Genomic DNA, 26,528 nt, shown 5'->3' with positions numbered 1-26,528 from the left:
TAGAGCAGTGAAAAATGAAAATATCTTTATACCAGTAGTGAATAGGTGGAAGCAGCCACTTTTGTTTGTTCTGGGCCTTTTGCCTTGCAAAAAGTTCAAGGTATGTAAGCTCTGAGGTGGAGGGGACTGGATGGTCTAGTCCCTTCTTTGCAAGAGTGTCAGCCAACTCGTTGCCGTGGATATCGACGTGGGACGGGATCCATTGAAAGTGGACCTCATGCTGTTGGGAAATGAGCTTTACTTTTTGTAAAATCGAAAAACTGGTTTTATCTCCAATGAGGGCCTTACCTTACGGTGCTCCGGTCTTTGGACAACAGAAGCTGCATACCCCCTCCCATGAATCAGTTGACATTATAAGTAATATGTATCTACGTAGATTTTGAATTACAAATTTTAAGGATCACATTTATGACGCCACAATGAAAAACAAAATTGTAAATTTCTCGTAAACTGTTCTATAGGTGAATTAGATCACCTATAATGGAATCACAATCAGAGATGAGATTGGCCAGAAGGCAAAAAAGCTGCATTTCCATGCGAGTAAATTTTAAGCATGTGCAATCATTTAATAATAAATTCCAGACAATTTAAGATAATAAATAACTATGTGTTGACATAAATTGTGTACAAATTTATTAATATATGAATGATTTTAATGATACCTAACATTTAATAAAAAATAAAATTACCAATTGAAAAAATAAAGCTAAAAATTATATTTTTCTTCAGTTCACATAAAGGAGACAATTATTACTAGAGAAACTGCTTGGTTCAGCAAATTAAAACTATTGAGAACATACATTAACAATACTTTTCTTTTAATAAATACTGTTACATGATTTATAACAAATATATCAGTAACATGACTCTTTAAAATTATTTAGAAAACAAAAGAATCTTTTACAATTAGAATCACTATGTTCATATTATAATCTAATCTAGCTAGAGCCCTGTGTAACATGTCAATAACTGCGAAGTAGAAACATATAGTAACTCCTTAACATAGAAAAATTACATGATAATCAGCAGCTGTTTAGATAATTATTTTTCATCTGATAAGAATTTCGCATTTCATGGCATAAATAACAGCAGCATTATTTTTTAAATTTTTGGTGCTGAGTTTATCAACTCTTTTTCCAAAATATATTTAATCACTTTTTAAGTGATTGCCTTGGTTTGCTATATAATTTTTTTTTATTTTTGTTTAATTTTCTGCCAAAGCTTCATGTTTTACAAAACAAGCAAGCAAATCCTTTAAAAAGGTCAAATTGCTCGCATTGCAGCTTGTGAATGAGGGGAAACAGACGACATTACGACATTAATTAAGTCGTTAGCCCATCTTCTTTCTTTACCTGCCTATGTCACATTCTTCTTTGCAAGCACAGAATGTAAGTTTTGAATATGCCTATTTATACTAATAATTGTCGATAGAAAATCAGTAACATTTATAGTAACTAATTAAAGAAAAAATTACTTCTTACGAGAATCGCGATAATTGATTTTAAAATCGCGCGACTATGAATCACGATAATGGATTTTGAAATCAAGAGCATACGAAACTCGATTTCAAAAAATGAGAAAACAAAAACTGCGTTACAGAATTTTTAAATTGTGTAAATAAAAATCACAATTCATAAATCGCGTAAATACGAACCACAATGTGTAATTTTTAGATCGCGTGAATGCGAATCCCAATGCCTTATTTTAAAATCACGTATAAATATGAAAATCGATGTTTAACATTATAACCACATGAACAAATCACGACATTGCATTTTAAACTAGCGTGAATACGAATCGCTATATAGGTTTTTAAAAACGCGTAAATACAATTTGTGAGAGTGGATTTTTAAATCTCGTAAATAAGATTCGCAATGTACGATATTAATCGCGTGAATAAGAATAACAACGCGCAATGTTTAAATCACGTAAATACGAAAAGCTGTGTTTGATATTAAAATCGCGTGAATAAGAATAGAAATGTTAGCAGATTCTGGGCTTGGGACTTCTAAAAGGCTTCTTTGAAGCAGCGACATCTTTATTACGAAAATATGAGCTATCTGGCGGGCGGGTAAAAATGCGGAAAATCTTATCTTCTGCTCGTAAAAGCGGAGAAAATAGCTAAAATATGTAAAAATGTGGAAGGGTTGGCAGCTATGTAGTTTGAATTTTCTGTTTATTTTTGAAAATCGGAAATAAATATTAAAAAAAAAGAGAAACTTTTAGATAATCGGAGTTTTCGATTAAAAAAAAAATCGGAAAAATCTCATCTCTGCAGAATATAAGTAAAGCGGATTTAGTCTTCTGTTTTAGCGGAAGTACCGATTAAGCACAACCAATTCCCTATAACATTTGTAGCGGAGTGGCAGCAGATGAAGAACTACAAAATCACGAAAAATTGTTCCTCAGACTAACAAAGCTTCTTTTAGTTCTTTTTTATTTTACCTTATTACGATCGAATCTGTGCTAAATTTTCGATATCCCGACTTGGTATAGCTATAAAAGACATAGTTAGTAACATCTTTTGACAGAGGAACATAATATAGGAAGCCCTCCTCTGAAACTTGGTGCATGCGATGCGATGAGTCGAACTTAGCAAACTTACAATGCATTAACTCAACACGCGCTATTTTTTCATTAAAAATTATTCTTAGAAAAAGGAAAAAAGTTTTACAATTAAAATACTTTTTCGAATCTATTAACTGAGCTACTTTGATCGGTAAAAATATCCAACGCTCGTGCGCGATTAAACTGAATATTATTAACAACCGCTTCCAGCTTTGTAGAATCATGTATTTGAATAATAAATAATTGGTCAAATAATCTAATGTTGAGCGATCTAATGCATAACGATATGTAACAAATCCCATTCCCGTGATTTTCAAATACACAGTCTATCGAATACACAGTCGCGTTTACTACTCTATATCATCACACAAAAGTACAATATTTTAAATTTTCAGGGTCAAATGATCAATATTAACAACGTTCACATCAACTTCAATGCGAGTCCAGCAATTATCAAATCAAGATCGATTTATAAAATAAAAATTAATAAAGGTATCAAAAACTGAAAATTCGAAAATGAAAATTGGAAATAAAAGATGCTTTGAAAATGCTTTAAAGCTCGTGATGTTGCTTTAAAAAGACACGATGGAAATTGGAATCAAAACCCAATTCTCGTACAAGTTTAGGGAGGAAAAAAAATAACATTAACTATACGTGTCACTTAACATTCCCTTAACGCCTTTATTAACAAGGGAAAAAAGATCTAAAATTAAAAAAGTAGCCGCCCAATCACCGAAAATCAAACAATAGCTTTGATTTTGGAAAAACATCTTAGCTTCACATAGCTAAAAAATACTTAATTTCATCTCTTTCTATATGAAAATTTTAATAGTTTAAAAAGTTGTTTATCAAGTTATTTAATCGTTCGCTTATTTAACAAATTTCCGGGAAGGGGGTTAATATTGTTTTGAGAAGTTTCAAGGTTCCACACATTTATGCGAATTGATATTCCCTAAGCTATAAATAATCATTCAAATTACACGATTACAAAAAGTTAATTATAAATCCTTAAATAGAAATAAAAACTGATAAATTCAAACAAGAGATGAACTGTTTCGCTTTAATATTAGGTGTAGTTAAACAAGTCCTAAAACGAATATTATTACATTTTTAAATTTCAAGCAGCTACTAAAAAACTCTTAAAAACTACAGTTAATACTACATCACAAATAGAAACAATTCTGTAGAAAAACGTTTAATATTTTAACTTTAAAGAAAGGCAATTAAACATTCATAAAAAAAATATATATCTTAGTTAAAATAATTGAAAAATTATATACTAATTTATTTTCCCTGTTAAACTATGATTTCTATAGCATCTACGAAAATCAGTCCTTGAGCCATGAACTAATACATAAAACAGGGACTCTTTTCAATTTTTAATGTTTAAAATTAGATTTTTTTTAAGACTAACTTTTAGAATAAAAAAATAAAAAATAATGTTATTCCAATGCATTAAATAAAAATGATATTTACCAAACGTGGTTATTAAAAATAGAATTTTTATAATTTACTCTTACTTAAATATTTAAACAAAAAATTAAGACTCATTTTTAAACCTGCTTCTTTAAAATTATTTTGTACAAGTTTATTTTGGAGTTAAAGATAGCTATAATTAAACATTTAAATGAAGTAAAGTATTCAAAATAGAATAAAAATGCTAGAGAAATATAGCATAAAACTAATCAATTTAAATTAAAAAAAAAAAAATAATAATTTTAAACTAATAAAATAAATTTGCAACCTATGGCTAATCTAAAGAACTACTTCTAATCAATGACCAAAATCACCATCCTTTTCCTCTGATGCACATCCACTCGTCGTCATAGCAACGTGGAACATTCTCTGCGTTTTCATGAGATCGGAGATTCCGATAAAAGCACACCCACACATACTACATTTAAAATACACACATACACAACATTTTGAAAATCATACCTCTAGAAATATTCGAAACAAGCATTTTTATGAGCATGTTATTGAAAACATATTTTAATTTGGAATATCTTTATTTACAAAGTAAAATCTTAAGAGCAAACAAAAAATCGTCTGCGAATTAATTTAATTCAAATAAAGCACTCGTCGCAAAAATAAAATATCGAACAAAAATGCTATAGAAAGAAGAAAAAAATCAAAATTTTTAAGTAAAAGTATCTACTTACGTGAGAAGCAAACTAAGATAAGAAAGAATTTTGATTTTCACGTGGCCTTTCAGTAGGCACAAAGCAAACGATTCTGACGACAGCAAACTCATCTTATGGATGGGGGACCGAGATGCGTCATATCACCATAGCAACGGAGGTGAGCTCGATGCTATGTATTCCATCTAACAAAGGTCGAGATGGCGCTTTTTCATAGTGATTATCACAAATGCTTAGAAATTACTAGCTGCTATTTTTAGGAAAAGCAGAGAAAATATAAACTACTTTCAGTTATTTATATAATGAATTCATCATTTCTTTATGAGATTCCAAATTAAGTTGGGAGCAAATAAATTGGAAAAAAGTTCAATTCTCTTCAATCATACAATGATTTTTAATTAACTGAAACTAATAACTAAAGTTAGATCTACATGATCTGAATCTAAAATAAGTTCATTTCGGTAAAGCATTAAAGTTACAATTAATTCAATAGATTTTATTCTTCAATTCAATTCAATTGAATTTACTCTTCAGTCACAATATTCTTATTTTGACAGGCACTAATAAACGTTGAGGAATTTTAAAAATTAAATGAAATATCAATAGAATCGCAATTACTATAAAACAGGTATATTTGTCAGTTGTTTTATCAAAATTTACACAATACACTATGTATGTGAACTAAAAACCAATAAAGAAATAAACAAAATTTGTTAGAGCAAGAAATGGTAAACTTTTCAAAACTAAATTTACTTTTATTTATTTAAAAGAAAATACTTATTTTTAAACTAAAATAACTAAATTACTATTCTCATTTCTTTTCAGAACTAATTTATGCAATCGTTATTTTATATAGAATTCTGAAAAGGAAATAAGTAATCCTTGAATCAAGAAATGACCAATATTAAGGTTGAAATTGTGATTGAAATAAATAAATAAAAAAAAGGTCTCGCTTTTCTTTGTTTTTTCTAATGATTGAAGAAGATAAAATGATAAAGCACTTTATCTAAAACAATGATAAAAGTAAAACGGACATGGGATTTGGACAGGGGTAGGCCAATAAATTGATTTATCTTTATAAAATTCTTTTTTTTTTTTTCCACAGTATATTCTCAATCGAGGGCTACAACCCTGTGCCCGCGGGCACCTTTGGGCCCACAGCCATTTCACAAGTTCCCGCCGCTGTGCGATGATAACAAAAATATTTAAGTTTTCCCTAATACTATCTAAATTAACCTGGGAAAAATTAATAGTGCTAGGTGTCTGACCGGTATTCAAGAAAGTACTCTTAGGTACAAAAAGATTAGAGATCCCTGTCTTTTTTGATAATTTATATTTACTTATTAAAAGAGTTACACTTAGATTATTACACTTTACTATAAAGCTTGGAGATCCATGTTTTAATTGATATTTTATATTTATAAAAATAATTAATATTAATTTATTTATATGTATATTATAATTTCTTTTAAACATGTAAATAACCCCAGTAAATATTTTAAAAAAAGTATCCGCAAAATTTAAAAATTACCACGGGTTGTGTTTGAGCACGGTGTGCGTCTGTGTTATTTAATTCTGCTTATAGCAACAAAAAAAAAAAGGAGTTCTTCGTGATTGATCAAAGGTTAAAATTAGTGAGAAATAATCATCTAATTATAAATATTTATTCGCATCCAAGAAGATAATATATAAGGCGACTCCAGTGTCATCTCAACTTCGAAGAATAATAAAATGTAATATTATTTAAGTAGCTGTTTCTCGCATACGTCTAAAAAAACAAAACAAGCAGATTTTCTCTTTAATTATTGCTTGTATTAACTAAGGTTTTTCTGAGACATTGGGGACGAATTGATGTCTATCTATTATTAAATCAGCAAGAACAAAAACGACAGTTGAACTTGGTAATACCTAAGATATTTTAGATCGTTCCGGGGTAAAATACTGCTTTTACATTTCATGTGTTAATAACCTAACGCTTATTTTTTTTAAAAATTTTTCTTTCTTAAGAAATGAAAACTTTATTTGTTGCAAAAGATCGTCTGTACATTACTAGCAGAACGTGTGAACATAAGGAGCAACGGAACGAGTTACTGTACAATCAAATTTGGAAAAAGATTTTCCGGTCACCCTGCATTTGCCAATAAATTAACACGAAACGTGCGAGTCACTTAATCTATCCTAACAATAACTTTTTTCTTCTCTTTTTTATTTTTGTATCATACACAGCCAACAAAATTGTTCAATCTTGATAATTCGATTATGTGCATACTATCGTCAAGTTTAAATCAATTTTTTTTTCAACTGAAAAGTAAAGACTTCAAATGAAGTAGGACTTAAAAAGCATTTACTTATTTAAAGCATGCATTTATCAGTCTTTTTCTTTTCAAAAAAACCATAAAAATTTCACTGTAGGGTTCCAAAAATTAATTTTTTTCTTCTTCCTGTTTTTTATAATGAGTAAATTTGAATATATAATTCTGAACAAAAAATTTGAAAGAAAATGTGGTTTATTTAATGTTGAATTGCAACTTACTTTATTATTACTTTTTATATAATAACATGGAACCAAAAATGTTATTATTTCTCTATCTAAATTGATAACACTAGAGTCATTCGTAATTCATTTTGTTAGATTGTCTTAAGTAATAAATTAAGCAGTGTTTAATAATTAGTTATACGTTAAGCATCTGTTGAGATTCCTTTTGGTAGGTTGTCTTAAGTAATCATTTAAGAAGTGTTAAATAATAAGTTATACATTAGTTATATATTTATTTAGATTCGTTTTGTTAGGTAATCTTGAGTGGAAGTTTTAGTGTTGAATAGTCAGTTACATGTAAAGTATTTATTGTGTGTGTATGAGAATAATTGTGTACTTTTATGGATATAAAAACTTTGTTACGAAAAATTATTTAGATTTATTTTTGAGCAAAAAAAAAAAAAAAAAAAACANACAGTCGGCAAAAAAAAAAAAAAATCACCCTGAATAACTTTTGTTTTAATGATCGTATTTTCCCGTACTAAGTGTCTATCTTAATGGTTTTCGGATGGTAACTTCAAATATGCTAATTAGTGATAACTATTAATTAAGTTGCGAAATCAGACATAAAAACACACTTTCTCTGAACAAACATGCATTTTTATTTACATATTTGGATTTCTGATCCTTAAAATAGAGGGGCTCCAATTTTGAAAAAATTGCATCAAAATTTAAGGAGGTAGGAAGTTTTATATATTTGGTGTCGTCCCAAAAAGATGCCAAAAATTATCGCCATAGCAGAATTAGAAATTTAATATAACCATACAGGGGTCTGTTCAGAAGAAATTTGGGTCCGATCTTTTCATAAAAACGGAACCTTCACAAAATAATTAACCTTTTAATCGGACCCTTCACAAGAGAAACTCGAAAGACATTTGCGTATTATAGTAAATGGGCAGAAAAATTGACTGATGCTGAGCGTTCAGCTATTAATAGATATTTTCAAATCTGGCAATCGACGTATATTACTCTAATATTTTGTTAATCATGCTTTTCTGCTATAATTCTAAGGCTAAGTTTGATCTCATTTCATTTATATTATGTACCTTAACCTCTTCGAAGTAAAAAAAAATAAATAAATAAATTCCAAATGCAGTATTCTAAGAAAATATTTCTACTTCTACAAACATCGTGTGTACATTCTTATTGATACTAAATTATATTTTTTCGTAATAATTGAGCAATATATTATTCATAAAATTAATTGATAAACTATTATGTAAATTAAATAAAAATTAACTTATATCAATTTTAAAAAAAAATTATATTATAAATTTAAGAATTGTTTAAGTTTTCTTTATGTGTAACACATTAGAAGTGATACATAACTATGTTGTGTTATTTAAAATATGTCAATTGAAATTATTAAAAATGTGAATGATTTTGTTTCCATTATTCGTCCGAAATGAATATTCTGTGTTGTGCAGTATAGGCTAAATACCAAATATTTGTATGTTGCATCTCTAACTTAGTAGCAGCAATAGCTGTTTATTTTTGAAAATTTAATTTTTTTAAATTATAATTTTACAGTGCTGAGCATAATCTTGTATCCATTTACAATTTAAAAGCTCCTTGAAAAGGTTTTTTTGCAATAACAGGACCCTATTTGCATAAATTCACAAAACAGGACCCTGGTTGAAAGAATATGACTTAACGCTTATTTCATATTCACAAATTACGAGTAATTTTTTCACAATTTTACAAAAACAGGACCATTCACAAAATGTTTGGATAGATCCCTGCCATACTCTAGCCGCTTAATCGACAAGAGAGAAATAAAAACTGAAGCTATTCTTCGTTTACAAATTATTTATAATTTTCTAAGATTTTAGTATTTGAACACAAACTTTTTATAAGTCATTATTTAGTTTTTGGGGATCATTCATTTAATCATACAGCATATTAAATTAAAATATTTCAGGCGATATTAAAATTAGTTTTACGTCAGATAATGATTACGGCTCTTCGATTGAAAAAACCTAATAATAATTATTAAATTAATCATAATTGTTAATTAAAACATAACAATTCATCAAACTTTCTAAAAAGTTCAAAGCAGCACATTTTTTAAATTCATTTTTGTTATTTTAGTTCTTTTATTTATTTATTTTTTGACTGCTGCTCTGAAATTTTTTTTAAAATTTATAAAAAAATTTCTTCTAGAAGTGAAATTTCAAAAGTCGAATGAAACAATAGAACACCCCTCTCCACTGTAATCAAAGTTAAGTAGTTACTAGTCAATTATTTCAAACAAGTAAACGTCACCGTCTTATTTTTCATATATCGATCCGTAATCTATTTTAGATATGTTTTAGTGCATACTTAAGGTCATAATTCAATCGAATTTATATTTCACCCTTTATTTTTTCCTTTGCTTAAATAACTCAAGTTATATGATTAAATGTAAGAATAGTAAATATGATGGAAAGAGGCTTTTCACTACTTTTCCTCATTTATTCAACAGCTCTAAACAAAATAAAATAATAAGTTTAGTTTCTAATATTTTAATTGTTTCTAACTGTTTCAAGCAATTAAGTGTTACATCCAAGCAGATTTCAACTCTGGGGATAATTAAATCATTGTCACGTTTCAATTGAGCACAAAAGAAACATTAACATTCTTGTTTTTCTACGGTCAAATAGAAGAACAATTTATACTTATAATTTCTAAAAAATGTACATTAAAACAATTTTCTAAACATATTAATTATAAACTAAGGTAAACAACGTTAAAGAGCACAAAAATATTATTAAAAGCAGACAGCTGTTTCGGATGCTCAAAGGGCAACCTTCATCAGTGCATCAGAAAGAAATGAGAGAAAATAGGGCTTCGTAGGCTTCATGTTCCTTGACACGGCACTTTAAGGCACGTTTAGTTTGGCCAAACTAAACGTGCCTTAAAAACAAGAATTTAAACGCTCATCTATTGCCCAACATTGTTGGGACTCTAATCATAATTTTGATTTTTCTTCTTCTAAAGTTATTCAAAATTGTTCTTCAATTTTTGATTTAGATTTTTACGAGTCCTATAATATTTTCAAAAATTCCAAACTGTTGGTCAATGACCTATCCAGCGTCCCTTATCTTTCTCCTGTTTGGAAATCTATGATTAAACCTAACTAATTTAATGATTAAACCTTTTTGTTCCTTGCTTCCCATTCGTCGTCATCCTTTCACCCTTCCCTCCTATTGGCCATTGCTCTAATCCCCTTGTGACGTCACCTTTCTCTATATATTTACCCTATTTTCTCTCATTTCTTTCTGATGCACTGATGAAGGTTGCCCTTTGAGCATACGAAACAGCTGTCTGCTTTTAATAATATTTTTGTGCTCTTTAACGTTGTCTAACTTAGTTTGTATTTTAACACAAAGGTCGCCCACTTGTGTATTCATATTAATTATATCATCTATAAATAATTTGTCATCCAAAAATCAATTTATATATCTTATTTTAGCATTATGGAAATTCTAAAGTTAGAAAAAGAACAATTTTTTGAGATGTTCTAAAAATAGCATGGTTTTGGAATCTTTTTGCAATTTTCTATTTTTAGTGTTTGCTGTTTAACAAAATAAGGCATATTGCACATTTTCCTAAAACAGCAATATTTTTAAATTGTGCTAAAGTTGAGAAATAATATTAACAATTTTTTTAAGCGAATTTTTTCAGCATTATCTTCTTTAAAAGGGCAACTTTCTTAAAGTTAACTTGTCAAATAAAATTATATGAACATAATTTTTTGTTCATTTAAAAAATAAACCAAACTAATGTACTTTTTTGCTTTGTACACATACGCATTTACTTTTCATTACTCAAATAAATAAGAAACAATAAAAAAGACAATAAATAATTTATCTTCATTTTTCAAAAAAATAATATGCTTAGTAAATAGTCAGCTGTTCTGCATAATCATAATCAGCAGAATATTTATAATTTCTTAACAAGATTTAATTCTCAGCTAGCTTTCAGTAATTCTACATTTTCTTTTTATAAAAACTTGATAATAATTTAAAAAGGAATTTTACTTTAAAGGAAAATATAAATTAAAGTACATGAAACAATTGATTAATGGAAATTAATGGAATTGATTAATGGATTGTTAATGGAAAAATAATATATGTGGTAGCGCAAAGAATAAGATTTTGAAAAATGTTAAAATTTAATTGAATAGTTAGTAAAATAATTCCGCGAAACAAGGGCGGACAGATAATTAACAAATTTATTTTAAGATTAAGACGATATATAAGATGTTGAGAAATTTTAAGATGCTTAAATATGTTGACTATGTATTCATTTTAATAATTATAAAATATATGTTGAAGAAACTGATAAACATATTATTCCAAATCTATGCATGCATTTGTATATTATTGAAACTGTATCAATTATTGAAAGAACTTAAAAAAAAAAAAAAAAAAAACTTATGTATAATCACATTCTATTAGAAACATGTTTTTATAAAAATCAACATTTGTTGAATAAAATGTTTTTATCTAATAAAATATTTTATTCAAATTTCTTTATTAACTTACGAATAAATTTTTAGACGACTAAAAAAGAAATATCTTATTTTATAATTTAAAAAAAAAGAAAAAAGGATTAGCAATAGGTTAACAGCGAAAAAAATTTCATGAAATTTTCTCTAAGCGCGCAAGTCAAGTTCCTCGTAGGTAAACCACATTTAAATATTAATCGCTCCATTTAAATATTTCTTCATTGTCGCCTAATTATTTTTTTTTAAATAAATTTTCTTGGCTTCTACCAAATAAAAACTGTTAAAACTTCAGATTTTGCAATAGAAAAGCAGTAAATTAATATGGAATAAAAAAAAAATTTATACCTCATAATTCAAAAATATTTCATTCACAATTAAATTAAATAACAAAAAATAATAAATAATTATTAAAAATTATTTCTTGCATGAAATTATCTTTGGGTAAACAGGTTTTATGAGCGAGTGAAATTATTATTTTTTTTGAATAGCTTAATTAGTCTCAAAAATATGACTTAAAAAGCAAAAACTAAAATCAGGGTATCTGCTACATTTTAGAATTTCAAATTCACGACTTTTCATGACTAATATCAAGAACTTTTTATGACTTGACGAAGTTACTATTTTCTCTGACAAAAACAGAATAATAAATTTAAAAAGCATTATAATAACATTAATTAAAATGATAAGTATAACAAAAACTTTTATACGCTGCATCTTCATATTTATTGATTTTAAATTTAAAAAGCAGAGTAAAGAAAGAGTTGAAGCAATAAAATAGCTGAAAAAATAACAGCTGAGCAAATAATTTTTTTTTCTCTGCAGAGTTATACAGGTATTCTAAAGATACTTTTCTTGTTCATCAGAGAGGAAAGAAATACTCCTGATTATTCTGTTCTCATTTCAGAATTTAAAAAAATTGCCAATAACTGGCTTGCTTCAGCTAGAATTTTAAATTGATAAAATAAATAAAGATTAATAAATAATAATTTTGAAATCACAGAAGTTTAAAAGATATTTCGCTCTAGAAATGATGTTTTTTCTTTCATTTTTTGAAAGAACACCATAATTTGTAAAGAACATAATAAAAACTTTTTATATTTTAATAAAAAATGACTGAGTGGGGATTTTTTTTACAAATTCAGATATTCAGAGCACAATGAAACAAGTGGGGGGATTCCATTTTAAAAATAAAACTTTCCGGTGACCTATATCTATGACTTTTCATGATTTTTTAAAAAAAATAGTTAAAATCATGACTTTCCAGGTGCGCGGATACCCTGTGAAATTAACATTAAGGGGTCCAAACTTTGGATCGCTCTCCTGACCAAACTATGGGGATCATATTTACCAGATTGCGACTACCCTCTATATTTTGAAGATTAAGAATCCAAATATGTAAAAAAAATATATGTTTATTTAGAGAAAGTACGTTTTTGTGTCCGATTTTGTAACTTAATTAATAGTTAGAACTACTTAATTAGCATATTTAAGGTCATGCAATCCTGATACACATAATTTTTTTTTGCTCACTGTACATGCACTATACGTGCTCGTAACATCTATGGAATCGAAAGTCCCACGGTCGGTCACTGAGCGGTACCAGGGGTACAGGAATCTGGAAGCACTGCCTTTCCACTTCATATCGATGTAAAATTGTGGAAGTGGCCTCAAGAATGAGTGGTGCTATCATCTAGTTTTGGGGTTATGAGCTAAGTCGTACTTTCACCTTAACGGTGCTTTCTTGTCGAGGTTAGCTTAGGTACGAAAGGCTAACTTTATTCAAAAGGCCAAAAGCTGGTGAGCTTGTGTCATTCAAAGCCACAAATACAAAATAAATTATCGTAAAAAATTCTTACCGCTTTCAACATTAAAAAAAAAAATCCTATGATTTTCTGTAATTTACATAATTGACCAACGATAATAGTGATTTAATGGAGCACATAAAAGTTTTTTTTCCTCCAATTAATTCAATGAATTTTATTGAAAAAAAAATGAATGACAAAAAATTATGCACTGTAATAAAATTATCTATACAAAACAGAAAAATAAATTAACCTTGTAAGGGGTCTACTTTAATTCAAATAAATTACAAGTGACTGTAAAAAACCAGAAGCTTAAAACTCTTATTATTATACCAAGGGTTGGAGTTTTTGCCGGCAAAAAGGGTTTTTTGCCAGGACAGTGGCAAAAACCTGGTAAAAACCGGCAAAAACCAAATTATCTAAATTGCTGATTAAATATTATTACAAAATACTTGAAACAAATTTAAATCAATCATAAGGAATAATAATTTTGATACATTACATGAAAAAATTATTTTTAACATATTAATAATTAATACACCTAAGGGTAATAATTTTTAAAAGATTGAAAGTTTTTGATCTCTTTTCATTTTAGAATCCTAAAATAAATGTTTTTTTACAAATAAATATTATTATTTGTATAATACTATTATTTATTATAAAAAATTATTATTTGTACAATAATTAACTACACATGTTGATAGATATTTTATGCTTTAAATTATATTTGTATTAATTCAAAATAAGTTCATTTCACTGGAAAAAAAGAGAATAATCACAGATTTTTCAATCAATAATGTTTTAAACTACTAAAATGATACATTATCATTTAATTATGGAATAATAGTTTTGTTAATTTTTTTTGTAATTATTTATATTCATAGTATATATTTCAATTTTAGGAATAATTTTGTATCAAAAATGTGTTTTTGTCCTCTCATCTTGGAAAATATAGGTTTTTGCCACTTTGCTTGGCAAAAACCTGTTTTTGCCAGGACGGTTTTTACCGGTATTTACCATGGTTTTTTCCACCTGCGGCAAAATCTTGCCAACCCTGATTATACCCTCTCATAAAAGGCTAAGAATTATCCTCAAATTATGGACATGCCGAATCAAGTAAACTACATTTATACATGATACTTAAATTTTGTCTGAGTCAAAGTTAGCAAGAGAAATACTGTTTTGACACCAATGAGAGCCTATAACAAAGAAAGAAAAAAATAAAACAGCCTAAAATTCAAAGCTAAAAATAGAGACAAAAGGATTTTATGCAAAAACAAGGTTGGGAGAATTTCTTTTCTTCTTTTTGCTATTTAAAACAAAGGGTTAAATAATACTTTATGAACTAAATTAAAAGTAATTAGAAGCCACTATAAAGTATAATCATGAAAATTTTTTCAACTATTAATTAATGTTATTAACAAACAATTAAAAAATATTAACTTTCCTTTCATAAATATGCAAACATGTTAAAAAGAAAATAATAATTGAAGATTTGGAACATGTTTATACATTACTTTACATTTCAACTTAACACGCAAACAAAAATTTAATATCAAAATGCTCTATTAGTAATATGTGTAAATAAATGTGTTGCCTTTGTTAGTTAGTATAAATGAAGTGCCATAATTTAGTGTTATTTAAAGGGATTATTTAGCAGTATTCAATTTAAAATATTGGAATTGATAAAAAGGGCTAAAATATCAAATGGGCTGCATGTCTGAAATCTGGTAAATCTTATGTTTTACTAGTAAAACCTAACTTTTACCAAAGTGGTTTGATAAAAGTCCAACTATGCTTTATGATTCCATTTCGGCCTTTTACCAAGCCTTTATGATAAAACCTATAAGTTACCAATGCTTTCCAACAAAAGAACTCCTAGGTTTTATAACAAAGGCCTAAATGGAATCACATTAAAGCACACTTCAGACTAATACCAATCTACTTTGGTAAAAGATAGGTTTTACCAGATTTCAAGTTTTTACAGTATAACTTAACGCACAAAATAATAAAGTAAGGTTATATTTTAGTAATAATGATTTAATAATAAATAAAATTAATGAATAAACTAAAGCAAAAAACAACGTGAATAAAGCACAAATGAAAATACATAAATTGACATATAATGACAATACATAAAGTACATATAATTCACATAGAAATACTCCCAAAAATCGAGTTAGGAAGGTGAAGAGCAGTGTTGAATAATTCAAGTAGAAGGAAAATGAGATTTGAATTTCACCTGTGTACAGCGATAGAAGATCGGTTAATATCCTTAGTGTTCTTTAAGTCTAAGTTTAAAGATACGTTTTTTTAGTAGTATCTCCAATATACGCAAGACCACATTGACATGAAATTTGAAAAATACCATGGTTTTTAATATCAGCAATAGAATTTCTAAGGTTGGTGTTAGTTTATTTACAGGGAAAAAAAATTAAATTCATATTTATTCCATATCTTTGCAATACAACAAATGATTTTCGAATAAGATAATATAAAGCAATCAATCGATAAGATAAAACAATCAAAGTTTGATGGATTGCGAGATTAATTTTCTATAGTTGGAATCAATAATACTCAACCACGGTACTTGTAAAACCACGGTTTACAGCGATAGCTTTAAGGTAAAGCAGCTTTTTATTGAGGAGATAACTATTTGAACAGATTTTAGAAACACGGTAAACAAGTGAGCATGAGGTAGCTAATTTTTGGTTGGGGAGAAGGGATGAACGATTCTGCGGGGGGAGTGAAACCGCAAATGGTTTACAATAAACAGTAGTGAGAAATTTATCACATTTAATAAAAACGTCTACGAAATATAAACATCTATTTTCCACTTAAAACATTAATTGTATGCAAGGATCTATAGAATTCATAATATTGAGAGCATGATCAATGTCAGTATTGTCCATCAATGTGAAACAATCATCGACATATCGTCAATAAAAAGGGAACTTTAATAAACGAAAGAGTTTCACTTCAAAGTAGTGCTAAACAGACCACTTAGAAAGGCGAAACTCTTTGCTATACAAAGTTGGAATTCACAGGTTTTATTTTTCTTCTACTAAAATCATTCAACACTGCTCTTCACCTTCAGAACTCGATTTTTGGAAATCATCATATATTTTGAAAATTCTAATAGTTTAGTTAATGATCTTCCGAGTATCCCACGGTTTCCCAATTAATTGGAAAACCATTTTAATTTAATCTATTGCCTTCTGGGGTTCCTACTAAATATCCTCACACCTCCAAAAACTGTCTGTGCACATGTTCCATATTATTTAAGCCGTTTGAGTAAATTATAGTTAGAGCACATATCATTTTTAAGTTCGTTTGGTGTTAAATTTTATCAGCGCTTCGACGGAGATGGGGCTCATAACTGTTTCGAAGAAATGATCAGCAATGAAGAAAATGAAATGGACGAGAATTTTTCATTCTACGTAGCTATTTACGATAACTTGCAAACATGAGGAGAAAAATCTGATTCTAAAATTGTTACAGACATCAAAAATTGCAAAGTTATTTCCCATCAAGAAATAGAGGAATTAGACTCAAAAGATGAAATAAACTCATCAGTGCCATCTTCAATGGAAGTCAGAAAAGCACTTAATGTATTGCGGCAAGCTTTAGAACAAAGAGGAGGAATATCGAAAACTATAAAAACTTCTATAAACACTAAAATGATGTTGAAAAGTTAATTTCAAATACTGCAACTCAAGCAACCATTGATCGGTTTTTTGCAAAACTTTTGTAAATTTAATCTTATGTAGGGTTTTACTTTATTAAAATAATTAAATTAGTTAAAATAAAGCATTAATGTGGTCATTATTTCAGCTTTTAAAGTGTGTGCATTTAGAATATATCGTAATTTTTTTTTCAAATGTTGAATCGCCTCTTAATAAAATCAAAAGAGCATAAAACGAAAGAAATTTTAATAAACGGCGGGCACTGTACTGCTTTTATACAATAAAAATGTGTTTACACTGATAAAAATTTTTTAAAAACAAACTGAAAAATAAAATATAATATTAAGAAAAGCAGCTCATTCCAATTTAATTTATTTGATTATTAGAAACTTTTGATCTTATTTTTTTTCCGTAACTGCATTTTTTAAAATAATTTTAAAAATTATCAGAACATGGAGTTGGCAGTGGTCTACAGTAGAATTTTAAGACACAATATGACCTAATCTTAAAATGACTCACATTAATTTAATTTATAAATATATTTTTGCAGAAGCAAAATATTACATAAACATTTAAAAAATTACATTTCCCACACATTTTTTAAACCAACACAGATTCACATTAGAAATTTAAGTAAAGATTAAAAAAAATTTTATGAAAAAATCTATTTCCTTTTTAATTTGGTTACATTTAAACTAAAACAAAGTACATAGCAAAATCTCTCAACAAAAAATAATTTTAAGCACCATATACATTGACAAAAATCAAAATAATTTGAAAGACTTTACAAGATCATGACAAAATAACTCTCTTCTTGATTATATTATAGCCACCATAAAAAGATCGAGAGATTTTTTGGTTCAATTTCAGAGGGTGGAAAATGAAGTCTGACATTGAGAATATCTAGCAAAATGCATCAGAGTTGCACATGAGAGTGCAAGAATCTCAACCCAACTCAGTAGATGCATATGCAGACTCCCAAATTTTTCATCAAACATGTAAAACGATTGGCATTTTCATATGCTACAAGCCTTTGGTACATCGAAATAGATTGGGGACGAATGAATTGTGAAAATGATTAACAGAACAATGTCTTTTGTATCAACATCGAAATGTTAAAGAAAAAAATCTCATTTTGAAAATTGGAACTTTTTTAAGCCTTTTTGTAATGCATTTTAGTTGACATTGTTCAACACTGTACAAATCAAATTCAGAGCTTCCAGAACAATTTTGCAAGTCATCAATCAAGAAAAAGAAATGAGTACTTAACCACTTGCTTCTAAGATTAAAAGGTTGAAGATTGCTGGAAAAAATTCCACTTACAAATTTTAAAATATGAGCTCCCATAATTCCTAAAATCACCCTTCCCGTGCTTTGCCCCCCTCCACACTTCTGAATATTTCAATATGTGTTAACATGGGAGAAATAAAATAATGGAGATTTTACTAGCAATATTTTTTAGGCTACGAGTAAAGTTTTGATACATCATGTAAGTCAAAAAGAGAAATTCAGATATTTGATCCCAAACTTTTTTTCATTTTTAAATTTCTTCAACAAATATGGAGAAATTTGAAAATAAACTGGTAGAAAGGAGCTAGTCGTAAAATACAGGAGTCTTGGTTAAAAAACAGGAGACTTAGCCACTATGTATTTCTCAAGGGGGAAGCCTCTTACAGACAAAAGGACAATAAGATAGAATATCAGAAAAGTTACAAACAGCTAAAAAACAAGTTTGAGCAAAATTTGCAGAGAAAAATAATTTTGACTTGTAAGAGAAGTGTATAAATCGGGATTTTCCTAACAAGGGCCACGTAAAATCCAAGATAATTTAACATTATCAGTATAGGCTATTTTCTCAGATCAGCAGAAAATGATGTAGGAAGCGGGATGATGTACGGATGGACAACATAAAACCAGGCTTTCACTGTATTTAAGAAATAATTTGAAACAAGAAATTGTTATCAAAAAAAAATATTTTTAACAATTTCATCATTTATTTTAAATAAATATAAGAAAATTTAACCATGGAGAAGTGAAATTTTTCATTATAGTTAGATTTACTTACTTTCTGGACTGTGAATTTCAAGATTGATCATTTTCCAGGTTTGCTTCAAGAAGTTTCAGGACTTTAACTTAAAAATGCAGCGTTTCATGATTTTTTGTTTTGTTTTATTGTTGAATTATTTTTTTTTTCTTAAATAATAAATCCAGGTTTATATTATCTCATGGTGTCTCGGAATCCTACATTATATACAGTACAGAACCCGCTATCCGGAAAACCAAAAAACCGGAAAGAAATTCGATAAATATTCGAGCCATTTAAAAAAAAAAATATTTTTTTTTTCCTCATAAGATTTTAGGATTTTTTTTGCTTTTTTGAAAGATGTTTACCTAACCATCATTTTGGAAATAATCATTAGTGTATTCCTTCATCGTTTTTTCTTCTTTTTAAGATTATTTCCAAAAAAAAAAATTTTTTTTTTTTTGTTGGGTTTAACAATAAACAAACGGCATTTTGTAGCTATTCAGAAAACCGGAAAAATCAGTAATCCGGAATAGCGATGGTCCCAATCGTTCCGGATAATCGGTTCCCTACTGTATTATAAAATTAAAAATTATAATGAAAATTAAGGACAAAAAAAATTATGTGAAGAAAAAAGAACAACTTGTTGAAACTTATGAACTTTCATAAATTTTATGAATAAATTAATGAGGTGGAAAATTATAAAACAATTTTTCATGGCTCGAAATCCAAAAAATTCTGAATAGAATTTTGATATGTATTTTAACTATTCAAATTATTATTTTTTTTAGCATAACTTTGGAAAATGCTTTATATCCTGCTAAATACATAAAGACATAGCATTCACTTATAAAGTAGGTATTAAAGGAACTTACTCAAATTACTAAGTTTTTCACAACTGCTCTTAATGCTCTAGAGAAATTATAACAAGTCCTCTTTAAAGAATTCACCATCCCATAGCTGCAATAAAATCATTAGTTAAAGTTAACTAACAGTGTTATTAAATTATTAATTAAAAAAATCAAACACAAACAAAGTAATAAAATATGATAGACATTCCATGCTTCCTTGCCTTTTAATGTCATTTAACCTTTAAGTTAACATTCCATGCGGCGGAATTTTTCACACCTTTCTGAAAAAATTCTTTCGAACACTAACACCTTCCTGAAGACCATTTTAAATATTAATAAATGTATATGTTACCAATTTAAAGTAACAGAAGCACTTAGTGTTTACAAAAAGTCTTTATATAACATAAAACTGCTTATAATTTCTTAAAATTATAAACGTAAGAATTTTTTTTACTCTACATAAAATAGAATATAAATTCTAATATTAAGGGAAATTTTTCCCGTTTTCAAAAGGAAAAACCTATTAATTATTTTTTTATGCATTTTATATATCGTAACCAGACCTGAATAATATACAGACACAATAGATAATACACAAATACGAGAATAATACACAAATGCCGTTCACGAAAAATTTGTCACCATCGCAGAAAACTATTTACTAATACCAAAAAAAAAATCTGTTTCTACAAAAAAAGTTTGTCCTTTTCGAATTTCCAAGAAGAAAAAAAAACTTTTTCACTTTTTCCAACTAATGTAAACGCGATTTAAAATCACACATCATGATTCCTATCAATGCAATTTAAGATCATGCATTGTGTTTTTCAAACATATAGCGTTTTGCATTCATGCAATTTAAAAGCCACTATTACGATACATGTCCAAGTGACTTACAAATTATACATCGGAATACCTATTCACACAATTTTAAATGAAACATTGAGATCCGTATTCACACGATTTTTAAATCATATATAGAGATTTGTGTAATCATGATCTTAAAATCAAGTATCAAAATTTGTATCCATGTGGTTTTAAAATCAAACATCGAAATCACACGATTTTAAAATTAAATGTGGAGATTCGTATTTGCGTGATTTTAAACACACAGGCGAATCATATTTACAAAATTTAAACAAATAAATAAAATCTTGCATAGGTATTTTTTATTAAAATGTTGCTTACATTCTGTCAACAAATACTTCCAACATAACCTTTTTTCTGGCTCAAATTTCAGGTATTTTTCAATTATTTAAAAAAATGTTTTTGCATATAACCATATAAAATTTTAGGATTTCTATTTTCAGCCTTTTTGGTTTTGGTCATTCATACTACAGAACTCATCTCTATAGTATGAATCAATATCTAACAATAAAAGTTTTGTAAAAATTAAAACATTTAAAAAAAAAAAATCTGTGATTTTCAAACAAATTTTGTCAAAATGAGGTGGGGGCGGAAGGGTTGAAACTAGTTAAGAGTTAATCAATGTGTGCAGAAAGTTTTTCGTTTCATCTAAGCCTGAGCATCATCACATTAAAAAAAATATTTCAAATCTGTGACAGTAATTGACAGTCTGATAAATTCTATTGAAAGAAATTATAAGACATCCTCAACTTTCGCAGAAATCAGTAGCAAAAACTGGGAAGGAAAAAAAAAAAAAAAAAAAAAAAAAAAAAAAAAAAAAAAAAAAAGAGAGAGAAAAAAACAGTGCATCACTGCATTAGAGGTAAATTAATCAAATGCATGAAGCGCAATAATATTGGCATTAAAAAAAAAAAAATCCGAAGAATATCAATAGCAAACTGAGCAATGAAAAATCAAATGAAAATTTGTAACAATCACTGAAAAAAATTGTCAAAACACTATTTATTACGAAGGATTTAGCATGAGCTGTTAGTGATAAAGGGAAGGCTCAAATGCGTGGTCCAAAATTTTTGTGCTAATGTTATATTCAAAATATTGAATATATTTTATTTTTCCAAAAATAAAAAAAGGAAGGACAAATATACCGCAGTCATATGTTATTAAAACGTAAAATAAAATGTTCTAAAACAAAATTTCTAGAGAAATAACAAATTAATATAATATAAATTTGGAATTCTAGCTAAAATTAGTCATTGCAGAATTTTTTTGTTCACAAAGGGAAAAAAAAAAAAAAATCATGAGTATTTCTTCCCTCTCTGATATCCAAGAAAGGCATCTCTTGAAAATAATTCTGTATAAGGAAAAAAATCTTTCTAAAAATTCTGCAAAAAATAAGAGAAACCCAAATTTTTTTGCTTCACAAATGAAAAAATCTTTCTACAAGAACTATGTAAGGTTCGGTGACAATGTCGCCATGATTCTTTCTCAGAAAAACAATTTATTAAAATTTTTAATACTTAATAAAATTCTATGGAATAATATTAATTAATAAAACTTTCCCTTTCAAAAAAAAAGTTATTATCTAATCTAATATTTGAGGAACTTATCTCAGGAAATATAAATTTGATTTTTACCTTAAAAAAAATTAAATTTATTAATATTTTTGACACATTACCAGATAAAGCTTAGCACATACTTTTTACTTCAGTAAAAGTAATTCATTCCTTATTTAGCTATAAATATAATATAATACAACAACAGAATCAATTTTAATCACCATTCCACATTTAGAATTTGCAAGTGCTAAAATAAATATATTTTAATAAAATTTGCTTTTAATGTTTGATTACCCATTTTTTGGGGGAAATGGGAGACTTTCGTGCTGTAAAAGTACATGAAGTATAATACAAATTATTGCTAAAATTTAAATTTGTGAAATAGAAATTTAGTTACATAAAACAAGCTTATAAATCAAAATAAATTATGCCAGTTCACTAAACTAAATTAAGTTTTTGTTTTGTTCAAGTTTATAGGTCAAGTTGTGCTTATTTTTTCCTTTTTTTAGAGGAGGCGAAAAACACCTCAATCTCTTTGAAGGAAGGCTCTCTTGCACTCACTATGTTATTAGAGGTGTTTTGGATTGTGTTTATGCTATCAAAAATATTGAGTTACAAATCAACAACTAATAGTAGTTAAGGAAAAAATGATACGTAGCTACTTTCATATATTAATAGCAGGGTTGGCAGGTTTTTGACATGTGACAGTTTTTGACGGTTTAAACCGTCACGTCAAAAACCTCACTGTCAAAAACCTATATTCATATGTGAAATTTAGTTAATACATAAAATTTATATATTTTTTATAAAGGATAGTGCTTCTAAATATGTTCTAGAAAAAATAAATTTTAAATTTTGAAGAAACACTTATATTTTGAATAGTAACCAAAATCTTGTACTTTTGAAAGCTCACATCTTTTGTAATATTATGTATTCATTTTCATGTGTTATTGAAAATCTGCAGTGATATTATTAAGAAATTTATTTATAACCAAATTTAGTGTATAGTATAGATTATACTAAAAATTAGACATTTTTAAAGATAAACATTAGCAGTTTTGTACATTAGACATCTTTTAAAGAAAAATCTTTTTAATATTCTTTTAAATCTTCTTAATAATCTTTTTAACATAAGACAATACAAATTTAAGTGCTTTCTGTTAAATACACAGAGTAGTTAGTGTCGATTTACAGTATATTCAGCCTATTCATTTACTATGCTGAAAATTTAGTTTATCCAAATACTTGTGAATTTCATTTTGCTGAATACTATATAGTTTTGTTGAATATCTAAATATTCAGCTGTTGAATAATTACTTCTTGCTTTCAAGATATGCATTATTTGTATTCTTAATACAAGTGGAGAAAAAAAAATTAAGAGATAAAAATTGTTTTAAAATGATAAGTGTAATAATTATAAATAAATATAATAAACAATATGAATTATATTTATCATTATTCCCAAATATAACTACTTTTAAATTCAAATTAACATACTGGATAATAAAGTATTCGGTATAACATTAAAAATTTTTTTCATACACTTGTATCAAGTTTGTATTTATACAACATAACTTGTAAGTTCCTTATAAATATTAGTGATATGTTCCTTATATGTCAAAAATGCATATAAACTTTTAATTTTCTTAAGTATCTAAAAAAAAATTTTTTTTTTCAAAATATAAATATTTAAAAAAAATTTGTGCAAAATTTTTCTGCACATGCATTTGAATATAAATTTCTGAGATTTTAAATCTGTTATTTTACCTTAATTTTAATTAAAAAATATTTTAAAACCTGCTGATTACCTATAGTATAATTAAATTTCAATATAATGCATGGCAACTGTTGGTAGTTTTGAAGTTTATATATTTTCTTGGCAAACTTCAGTTTTTGACATTTTTGACGGATTAAACCAGTATTATACCCTTGTCATGTCAAAAACCACTTTTTGACGTCAAAAACCCAACCCTGATTAATAGCTACAAGTAGGTCAACTGAATCAACTCAAGCTCACTCAGTCAAAGTACAGATGTCCTAAATTTGTAACAAGACATTAATATAAGTCAATTTAACACTGATCATCAAATATAATATATTACATGATTCAGATAATAAAATATAGGAATATTGGTATATATTTTCTTCACATTCACATTCTGATTTGCATTCAAGATTGCAAAGTTGAACTTTCTACACATTTTGCAAGTGAAATGGCTGATCAACTTTAATAACAAAAATCATAATCATAATTTTAATAATACCACTTGGACTGTTGTGGTATTCAGAGAACCTGTCCAAGAAGCACACAACTGACTACTTTATATATGTAAAGTGATTCTCTTGGATGACTAGAACTTGGCCGTAAGGCAGATAATAACACCACTAAGTTCAAAACATTCTTAAATAGGCTGTGTGAAAATAATATTAACATAATGAGAAGATTTCAGCAATGTGATCTGTGGCAGAATAATCTCCAAATCTTCGCAACTTGTGGGCAGCGGCCAGCGAGGAACTAAATAAAACATCACAGAAAGGGACCAACTCGAAAGGCATAACTCGCAGCCACCCCCAGATTATTCCCCAAAAATTTGCAAGTTTAAAATCCATTTGGCTCTTTGGCGATTGAAGTTGACATGGCAGATTATAAAACAGAAATTTCCCCAACATAACAATCTTTACTGCCATTAAATATAATTTAAAAATTTTAATATAATTTTCATTCAAACCTAAAAATAAACAAAGCAATCATAGCCATCACCTTCTAACTTATTCAATAGATTAATAAATCTTTACAAAGAAGTTATACTTCTAAAACAATGCCAACAGCATGCCATATTAAACTATACCAGTAAAATATAATAAACTCATCATTATAGTAATTACTAGATCACAATTTAACTAAAAATATTAGCAACAATTACAATTTAAGTAACAATTTGCTTTCATTCTTAACTGCAAAATCTGAAATTGCATAAAACCATATTATAATAAAAGTTGTTGCGTATAAAACATAAGCAAAGAACATTAAAACTTAACGTCGGTTTTAAATGACAATAAGAGACTCCTGGAAAAAGTCAAAAGAAACTGAAATACGTCGAGTCAATGAGAGTAGTATGTTCGTGTATCGTTTTCCTCAAAAGAAATACGCTTTAACCCTAAAAACATGATCGAAAACGTTTTACTAATTCTTTGATATAAACAGACAAACCAGAAAAGATTAAGAATTCTATTATTTAATCAATATTGACAGTTATATCATTATAATGAAGTAAGAGGATAAAAGGACAAAACACAAATATATCAATACTAATTTCCCTTCACAACCTAAACAAATAACTACATCAAAATTTTCACTTTATAAGCAATCTAGAATGCATGATAACATAATATAAAATTATAATTGTTATGAAGCTTCACCTTACACGAAAATGAAAGTTTATTTGGAAGAAAAATATCTGGTTAAAAGTCATAACATAAACAACACAACCATCTTTGATCACGAAACACGCACCACCCGGAAATTGTTGCCAAACAAAAACGTCATGTCCTGAGAGATATTGCCAACTCACGAAAAAATAAAAGAATTTTAAAAGAGACCGTTAGCAGCCCTAAGGTTTATGAATTAGGTCGCGTTCCAATATTCACATTGGTTACACTAGTGACATTAAAGTGAACTAGTCATGTGACCTTAGTTACCGTTCGCACCATAATTCTGGATCAATCAGTGCGGTTAGGTCGAGTTCCGGTGCCATTAGCAACCAGAAGTAAACCCTCTTCTCCTTTGTAATCTTTGCGAAAAATGTATAAGTGATTAGAGATTTATTTTTTGGGTGTTATATTTATTTTTTGGCCATTCTATTTCTGCATTACTTGTTAAAGAATATATATTTCTAGTCTTTAAAAACCGGTTTGTTGAATTAAGCAAAAAAATTATGCTCCCGCTATATGATTAGCTTCAGTTTTTCTAATTTAGTTTTCAAATTTAGTTGATTAAAAGTAAAACTTC

The 26,528-nt window shown here is 27.6% G+C and overlaps 1 protein-coding gene across 6 annotated transcripts in view; it reads right to left on the bottom strand.

Annotated features, from left to right (window-relative positions):
• The window catches only part of LOC107446463 (forkhead box protein N3), a 52,207-nt gene extending 26,019 nt beyond the window's left edge, over window positions 1-26,188 (bottom strand). For 2 of the 6 annotated variants that reach the window (XM_071183513.1, XM_016061133.3), the window contains exons 1-2: window positions 25,945-26,188; window positions 20,124-20,208 (exon numbers count right to left, since the gene is read on the bottom strand). The gene's annotated coding sequence lies outside the window, so the exon portion shown is untranslated. Of the gene's footprint in view, window positions 1-20,123; window positions 20,209-25,939 lie in introns of all 6 variants that reach the window. The other 4 variants (XM_016061131.3, XM_071183515.1, XM_043052881.2 and 1 more) reach the window with 4 other exon arrangements.
• Between the last annotated feature and the right edge of the window lie 340 nt (window positions 26,189-26,528).

The sequence above is a fragment of the Parasteatoda tepidariorum genome, chromosome 7 (assembly GCF_043381705.1).
Source record: "Parasteatoda tepidariorum isolate YZ-2023 chromosome 7, CAS_Ptep_4.0, whole genome shotgun sequence".
Classification (NCBI taxonomy): domain Eukaryota; kingdom Metazoa; phylum Arthropoda; class Arachnida; order Araneae; family Theridiidae; genus Parasteatoda; species Parasteatoda tepidariorum.
This window is presented reverse-complemented; position numbering and strand designations above follow the sequence as displayed.